Source organism: Lipotes vexillifer, unplaced genomic scaffold, assembly GCF_000442215.2.
Source record: "Lipotes vexillifer unplaced genomic scaffold, Lipotes_vexillifer_v1.1 scaffold443, whole genome shotgun sequence".
In the NCBI taxonomy this organism is placed as follows: domain Eukaryota; kingdom Metazoa; phylum Chordata; class Mammalia; order Artiodactyla; family Lipotidae; genus Lipotes; species Lipotes vexillifer.
In genome coordinates this window covers 2135847-2145102 of record NW_006779163.1, presented here as the reverse complement: position 1 = coordinate 2145102, position 9256 = coordinate 2135847, and positions in this window count along the sequence as shown.

Sequence of the window (9256 nt, the reverse complement as noted above, 5' to 3'; positions counted from 1 at the left end):
CGGCATTCCCCTGATTTTGCACACAATGTTCTCTTGAAAACTTGTGGCAAGTGAAATGTATAAAACTTAAACAAGATTTCATGTGGGTTCTGTTACCAGAGAGCTGAAAAACATACTGACATTCCTAATCACACTTTGCCTTTTAGGCATCGTCCTTGATGATTCATACATTTCATATATGTTCTTTTACTTTGTTCTTTCGCTTCAGAAAGTTGACCAGCTTGAAGTCTATGAGCATCTGATTGAGGCTAATGACATCACTTTCCACAGGCCTAATGATTTCTATCTTTGCCTCAATTGTATTGAGTTACTGAGACCTCTGCTTCTTATCACAGGTATCAGCACTTTCATTTCTCCTTTCTCTGCTCATTTTTGTAACCTAATAAGGGAGAAATGCAATAAAATATTCATATAATTGCACAAACATTGCTTTACCTTCAAAAATGGGGAGGCATCTGGCCAGCAGTGCTACTGTGAAATAGCCAACCATGTACAGATACAAAAAAAGCTCTTATTTATGGAGTTAACTCATTAAAGTATTAACATATGGGTTGCTTGGAAGTTGGATACGTGGAAATGAAGCATAGCCTTATCACAATTTTAGAGTTGGCCTTTAGTCATATACTGAGTGTCCAAAGCTGGGACCAAGAGCCATTTCTCCTAATTCCAAATAAGTGTTCATTAATTCATTCAGCAAATATTTATCGAACGTCTACTCTTATATGCCAGATGCTGTTCCAAGTAGTAATGCTCTGTTTCATGTGATCCTGAGCTAGAGTCATTAGTGACAACCCTCTGACTCCAACTTGAGTTTTCATCTTTGTAACCCCTTTGATGAACTCTTTGGCTTTGTGTCTGGTGTTTTCTGCAGTGGAGAAGACTTTTTGCTTGTAACATCTGCCCACTTGGATTTTTCCTTTTTCTTGGAGTAGAAGCCAGACCTTTTCAGAGTCCAAGCATCTCTGTTAATGTGGCTGCATTATCCTGCAGTTTGGACAAGGAGCTCTGGGAGAGTCTCTGTTGAGTGACAGTGATAAATGCCTACAGACCCTGCAGCCAAGCATTAAAATTTAGCACTCTCAAGTGATAAGCAAATGGGGAGAGAAATTCTTTCCTATTGTTCTACCTCTACTCTGTTTTTTTGTGAAGCTGATGGTCCGTTAGGGAAAAAAAATTCACTGTCTTTTATGAAATAGCATGAAAAATAATTTTGCTGTGTAAGGAGAGTCACAGGTTGAGTTGTTGGACATAGGGATCAAGGTAGAATTAGTGTGCAGGATGTTTATTAGAAATTAAGATGTGTGGAAGGGAGGAGGAAGAAGCAGGATTAGGCAGAGGGAGAAGATGAACTGCGATACAGGCCAGGCACAGCTTTCCCTGACTCCATGGGGAGTTCTGAGCATATGTTCTTCATCAGAGTTGACCCTCATTGGGCTGAAATGGCTGTGCCTTTTCATCACACCCCTTATCAGTCACTGAATGTGGGCTACCCCAGGAAGAATGTTCCCTTGGGTAAGGTGGCTGTCTGCAGCTGAGGCATACCTTGATGGAGCTGATAGCTGGGCAACAAGTCATCCCGTGAAGGGGGAATCTAGTAATGCATCTCTGTAGGATAAAAATCTCAGCAAACTAGGAGCAGGGGGGAAATTCCTCAACTTGATAAAGAATATTTACGAAAACCTACATGATACTTAATAGTGAGAAAATGAATGCTTTCCCTCTAAGTTTGGGAATAAGGCAAGGATGTCCTTTCTTGCCCTAATAGTCAAGGTTTCCCAGAGAAATAGAACCAGCATGATATGTATATATCTAAAAAGAGATTTACTGTGAGGATTTGGCTCATATAATTATGGAGGCTGAGAAGTCCCACAATCTGCTTTCTGTAGCTGGAGACCCAGAAAAGCTGGTGGTGTAATTTAGTCTGAGTCCAAAGGCCTGAGAACTAGGGGAACTCGTGGTGTAAATCCCAGTCTAAGGGCCAGAGAAGATGAGATGAGATGTCCTAGCTCTACCAGCGAGGCAGGGAAAAAGGTGAAATCTTCCTTCCCTTGACTTTTGTTCTATTCAGGCCCTCAATAGATTAGATGATGCTCACCCACATTGGGGAGCGAAATCAGCTTCACTGAGTCCACTGATTCAGATATTAATCTCACCTGGAAACACCCTTCACAAGCACAGCCAGAAATAATGTTTAATCTGGGCACCCCATGGCCAGTCAAGTTAACACAAAAAATTAACAATCACACTCACCATCCCTATTGATCATTTTATTGGAAGTCCTTGGTAGTGCAATAAGGAAATGAAATATATACAGTTAGGGAAGGAAAAAATAAAACTGTTTTCAGATAACATGATTGTCTATCTAGAAAAGTCACAAAAAATATACAAAAAACTCTTTAACTAATAAGTGGTCTAGCAAGGTTACAGCAAACAAGGTAATATACAAAAGTCAATGTTTTCCTATATATGGAAATGAACAACTGGAATTTGCAATGAAAAAATAACATATACAATAAGACCCCCGAATGAAACACTTATGTATAAATCTAATAAATATACATAGAAACTGTATATGGAAAACTATAAAACTCTGATGTAAGAAATCAAAGATCTAAATGAATGGATAGATATTTTTTGTTCATGGATTGAAAGACTCAATATAGTTAAGATGTCAGTTTTTTCCTACTTGATCTATAGATTCTATGAAATTCCTATTGAAATCTCAGCAAGTTATTTTATGGATATCAACTAACTGATTCTAAAGTTTGTATGAAGGGGCACAAGACCTAGAATAGCTAACACAATATTAAAAGAGAAGAACAAAGTTGGAGGACTGACACAACCCAACTTCAAGACTTACTATAAAGCTACATTAAGCAAGATAGTGTGGTTTGGCAAAAAAATAGACAAATAGATCAATGGAATAGAACAGAGAGCCTGGAAATAGACACACATAAATATAGTTAACTCATCTTTGACAGAGGAGGAAAGGCAACTTAATGGAAAAGGCTAGTCCTTTCAACAAATGGTGCTGGATCTATCAGACGTCCATATGCAAAAGAAAATCAAAAAAGAAAGACAAAATGCCAACTGGACCCAGACCTTGCACCATTCACAAAAATTAACGAAAAAATGGATCACAGACTTAAGTGTAAACCACAAAACTGTAAAGCTTCTAGAAGATAGGTGACCTTTGATTTGGCAATGAGTTTTTAGATACAACACCAAAAATGAAAAAAATTGATTCATGAAAAAGATTGATAGATTAGACATAAGTTTATTTAAAATGATAATTGTACCTCATGGGAACATGGGTTAATAATCCTGATAATGCTATACATCTATACTGGAATTGAGCAATTAAGTAAATGGATGGCAAGTAGAGGGAGCCAGGTTTCTTGATATTGGAGTGCAAGTTTACAGGTAAACAAGAGGAGGAGGCTAGAATGATCCATATGGTGATGGACTAGAATTGGAGATATCATTATGAACTCTTGTTTAGCTTAATATAGATATGGGTGGTCACATATAGATATATTTATAGAGATATGTGTGTATCTGAGTTAGTAGACACACATATATTTCATTGCTTGCTCAGCTGAGAGGGCCTAGCAGTGACAGTACCCCAGTAATAATGAGTATATAACTGGTACCCATATCATGGTTTCTAATACCATTGTCCAACACAAGAAACCAGTTCTTCTTGGATTCTAAGACTGGGGCAGGAAATATACCAGATGAGCCTGGAGCATCCTGTAGTGCTCAAGAGTAAGAAAGTGCTAAACAAACAAACAAAACCCCCACAGTGATGGGGATATGCCAAAGGAGCGTAGAAGCCAGCTGAAAGAGCTTCCAATGGCCAAAGCTGGAACAATTTGATCAAAAGAACCAAAGCAAAACAGTATTGGATTACAGCCTAAGGTATAAAACTAATATCCATGTGTTCATACTGATACAAATAAATGACTGAACAAATAAATAAATGGTGGTCGGGGGGAGAATACACAAATATCCTATGCAAAAGAAATCAAAATAATTTATGTAGATAATGTGCCTTCAAGTCGGTGAAGTATAACTCTTGATTCTCATAGTGTGGGGCTTTGCATTATGACTGCTTCCTAAGAGTAAAGTCTGGAAAAGATGGGGTGGGGTGGGTGGAGAGAGTAACTTTGCAATGAGAAAGCTGACAAACAAAATCTCAGTCATCTGGTTAAAGTCAAAATCAACAGTGACTCAGGTTCTGTGCTTGATATGATGTGATGACAATGTCATTTTACCTCTGAGGTCTACTCCCCCAAACCCATAATCCTTGTCTACTCGTGAGAGAAAACATCAGACAAATTACAAATGTGGGGCATTCTACAAAACACCTTACCAGCACTCCTCAAAGCTGTTGAAGTCTTCAAAAACAAGGAAATTCTGAGAAACTGTCACAGTCAAGAGGAGCCTAAAGAGACATGGTGACAAAATGTAATATGGTATCCTGGATGGGGTCCTGGAACAGTATAAGGATATTAGGTAAAAACGAAGGTAATCTGAATAAAATATGGACTTTAGTTAATAATAATGCATGAATATTGGTTCATTAATTGTGATAAATGTATCATACTAATGGAAGATGTTAATAGGGGAAGCTGTGAGGTTTATGGAGACTCTGTACTATCTTTGCAGTTTTCCTGTAAATCTAAAACTGTTCCAAAAATGAAGTTTATTATCAATTTAAAAACTGCATTGCAGGCATTATGCCGGGCACTAGGATGAGTTAGACATGACATTGCCCTCAAAGAGCTAAAGTTTGAGTCCACAGGTGTGTGAACACACAGTCTAGTGTTCAAGTCAGGAATAGAGGCACAGGCACAGGGCTTTGGAAACCTGGGGTTTTAGATTAATTGTCTGAAGACGTCTATTCCACATCCTATGAAAAAAACCATTGTTCTCTCTAAAATTTCTGTGAATAGCTGGTTGGGGGTGGTGGTTATCTTCTTGTTTCCTGGTCTAGGTTTCTGTTGCTGATGAACTCATGCCCTTTCATCTCTTGCCATCATCCTCTCTGCTCATAACCATTCTGTAGTACTCAGCCTGTTTCCTTTTTATTGCCCACCCACATGTGTTGTCAGACTTTATTAAAGATTGAAGATAGAGAGATGTTTACATGTTTTTTAAAAAAATATTTATTTATTTATTTATTTTGGTCACACTGGGTCTTGGTTGCAGCACCCAGGATCTTTTTTTTTAGTTGCAGCATGCGCACTTCTTAGCTGCGGCATGTGAACTCTTAGTTGTGGCATGCATGTGGGATCTAGTTCCCCGATCAGAGATCGAACCTGGGCCCCCTGGAGATGTTTACGTTTTAAATGCAAAAAATTAAAAGTGTAGATTTGACATTGTGTTCTTAAAACTTCCTTGGCCACTCCGCCACAGGAAACTTCTCACTGGTGGTGTTACTCTGCAGGCTCCAGCTTCCTACCATGTCTGGTCCTCTCTCTCTCATCTCTTGGCCTATCTCCAATATCCTGTATTCTTTCTTTTGCAGCAAAGTTTACCTTTTTTATTTCTTCTTCTCCTTATAAGGCAGGTTTGGGATCTCACTTTCTCCACCCCAAAGCAGACTAGCAAAGTATGATTTTTAATAAAGATGGTTTCTTCTAAAAAGCAAACAAATACAAGAGTAGAATAAAATCGCAGGTGCCAACTGTTAAAATAGTAATATCTTTATACTGCGATACCAGGTCAGAAAACAAATGAGTGTTTCAAATCAAGACAGGCGGGTTGTTAAGCAGGTATAGGAGAATATCATCTACCTCAATTGCAGGGCATAAACGGGTGGTGGTAAGTGGATACTGGGGAGAGGGGATCAGGAGTCCCTTCCTGTCTTCCCTCTGACTCTCTGTAAGGCAGTGCCTGCTTCATTCTTCTTTCCTTGCAGTTCTTGCATAGCTCATATGCTTTCATTTGGTCCATTGTAACACCCTAAAATGACAGCCTAGTACCCAGTGCTGCCTGATGTTTCTTCTTTGATATTTGACTCAGTTTCGTCAAAGCTTTGCCCATGTTCCATCAATCAGCTTTTACCTGGGGGATAGGGTCACTTCTCCATGGCAATGACTGTGGCCATGGTCAGGGGTGCTCAAAAACGTTAGCTGTTATCATTGTTTTTGGGGTTATTATCTGTTTTATCATTCAGGACAGCTTTCCTCAGCCAGCCGCAGCCATACTGTAGAGACATTATGTGAGAGTCTACAGTTTCTTACATTCTTCTTCCTCTTATTCTGACTCCTCCTTCATCCTGAAATGATTCAGAGGGGGCCCTGTTTCCTCAAGTGTCTACCTAAGTTGGAAGGAAAGCAGGGAGTGTACTAATCATGACTTTTTTTGTTGCAAGCCATAAAAACCTAAATTCAACTAGCTTAAGCAAAAGAGCTAACGGAGAGTGGAGTGGTTCTCAAGATCAAAGGAAGAACTAAAGGATTCAGAGCACCTTGGCACCTTGGCAACAAGATTTATATATGTCTCCTCATTATCTTTTTTTTCTTTATTTGGCTTTTCTCTGTAGGCAGGTCTTTGCTTACAGGTGCAGATTCTCATCCTCCATATTCAGCCACGCCACTAACAGGAGAGAGACTGTTTTTATGTAATGTCTGTGAATCAGTGCTAGAGAAGAGCTCTGGGCAGCCCACCTGGGGTCACACAATCTCTCCTTGGATCACCGTTGCAGGGGCATGGGGGAATTATGATTGGCCTTGTCTAGGACCTTTGCTGTCTCTTAGGGAAGTTGTTTAGGGGACTGTGACTGACGGCATCTGAAAGACAGGAGGTGGATATAGGGCAGACAGCTCTGTCTGTGTTCACTGCCGAAAGGATGCTGCTTTTTCAGTGCTGCCATAATGAATGTAAGTAGATTTCTGAAAAGACACTGGGAATAGAGTGAGGTTGGTGGATGTTATAGGTAGAATCCTTCTCTCCTCAGGACCTCTTAACCTGTGCCCTGTTCTCAGAAGGAGGAGAACGCATTCCACCTAGGCATGATGGATTCTGGGATTTGGAGAGCATGAGGTCTGGTCTGGATAAACTGGCTTGGGAATACCTTCAGGGATCATTGGAGACTCTCACTGGGTTATGGGCCCTCAGCTGGACCTGGAACCTTAGCAGAGATTAGTGTGGCATTTCCTGTGTGCTTCTACTTTTACCCACTAAAGCCTCCTTTCAGTGGGCTTTGCATTCTGAACTGGTCTGGGGTCATGCGGCTGGCTCTGACTGGTGGTACTCTCACCCTGGGCTTCCACAAGTCTGATAAAAGAGTTAGAAAAGGCCTTTGTTTCTTTCCTGCCTGAGAGGTTGGAGGTCCCACCTCCTGGGGGCCATTCCTAGTTCCAAATAAGAAAGTGGCTAAAGTGTAGCATATGGTTGCAGTGGATTATAAAAAGGCATGGAAGGGCTTGCATCCATTCAAAAGGACCAGTACAATAAGAGGCCAAAGAAAATCTTTTGAGCGTGCACTGAAAAGTAAAAGTAACATAAAGAGTGTGAGTAGTTTTTGTCACTGCAAGTCCTGGCAGGGGTTCTGGGGCAAACTGATGCCATTTCATTTTCAGTTCCAATCGCAGTCTAGTAAAGTCAAGCCAGAGTTCAGCTGGGTCTCTTTAGGCTCAGGAGAAAGTTACACAGAACTCATTCAGTAAACATTTGTGGAGGGCTTTCTATGTGCAGGACAGGGGTCAGGGTACTCCAGGCTTCACATCCCTGCCTTCAGAGAGCTCACAGTATAAGCAATGGAAATTCATCAATCACACACAACCATTGCATTAGACTGAATAGGAATAGAACCCTGAGGGAGGTAAAAGCAATGACTTGGCTTGGGGGAGAGGGCCATTTTCTTTGACCAGGTAAGGACGAGGGGTAGGTGGTAGAGAGGGGTGTAGAAAGGGGAAAAGGTGATGATTTTGTCACTAGCATATATCCACAACCTTCTTGGAGTCCAAAGAAAAACATAAGAAAGAAATATCAGGAATCTGGTTTGCCAAATCTTAGAATACTTTCATGATATCTCCTGAGCAGACAATGAAACATCTCAAGATTGGCTTAAAAGAGGGTATTTTAAACAGCTGTATATAAATTAGAATATCCTTCTCCTTATTGTGGTATTTCACAATACTCTCCAAATCCAGACTTCTCTCTCCTGTCTCCATAAGTCCCACTGACTTAAGAAATGGGAGGAGTGGTAAAATGTGTGAAACTGCCAGTAAAATATCTGTCCCCAGTTAGGAGAGAGTAACCGGAGGTTTCTTCCAGTAATCTTACCTTCTTATAACATATAGATCCCATACTCATGAGCCCTGAAAAGTTTCCAGAGAGAGCCAGGCTAGAGTTGCCAGATAAAATATAGGACACCCAGTTAAATTTGAATTTCAGATAAACAGATAAATAATGACTAATTTTCTTGTTTTAAGTATGTTCTGGCAACCTCCTAGGCTCACTTGGCATCTTGGCCCTAAACAGATAGTGTGGTTTCTTCCCCATATCTAGCTTTATTAGATCTAATTATTATCAGTGTTACATGCCTGGCAAAACCAGTCCCACCAACCTAGTCCCTGTCCTAGTTCCCCATAGTATAACAGAAGGGGGACTCAAGGAAGAGCAGGGAAAGACACTGGCTGAGGATATAGACTAACAAGAAGTTAATCGTGGAAGTGTTAAAGGTCTGATGGCCTTCTTAAATGCCATCCCAGGTTTAGACCTTAGTCAGGGCCTCTTACCCTGGTCCCCTGAACCATCCTCAGAATTCAAAGAATCACCCCACCCCAAATCTGTGCAACCAGAGAGAGAGTGGAATGATTGAGCGGAACTCATGCTGGAGGCAGAGCTCATGGGAGGTGAAACCCAGGGGAGAATGAGTGAGGAGGTTGAAAGGATGAGTTAAAATGAGGCAAGGCACAAGGCAGTGAGTTTTGTCAGCTGGCTGTGAGTGGTTGGCCCTAAGGGGAGTACTCTGAAAGTATAGAATTAAGGGCCCACAAATATTGAAGGAATTGGGGCTGTGTTGACAAAAACAGTGCTTTTTGAACCTTAGTGTCCATACAAACTACCTGGGGATCCTGTTAAGGTAGAGATTCTGATTCAGCAGGTCTGGAGTGGGTCCTGACATTCTGCATTTCTGACAAGCTCCCAGGAGATACTGATGCTGCTGGAAGATGATCCACATTTCGAGTAATGCTGAAGAGAAATTACAGTGGATACTTGTTAAAAATGTCAAGGAAGA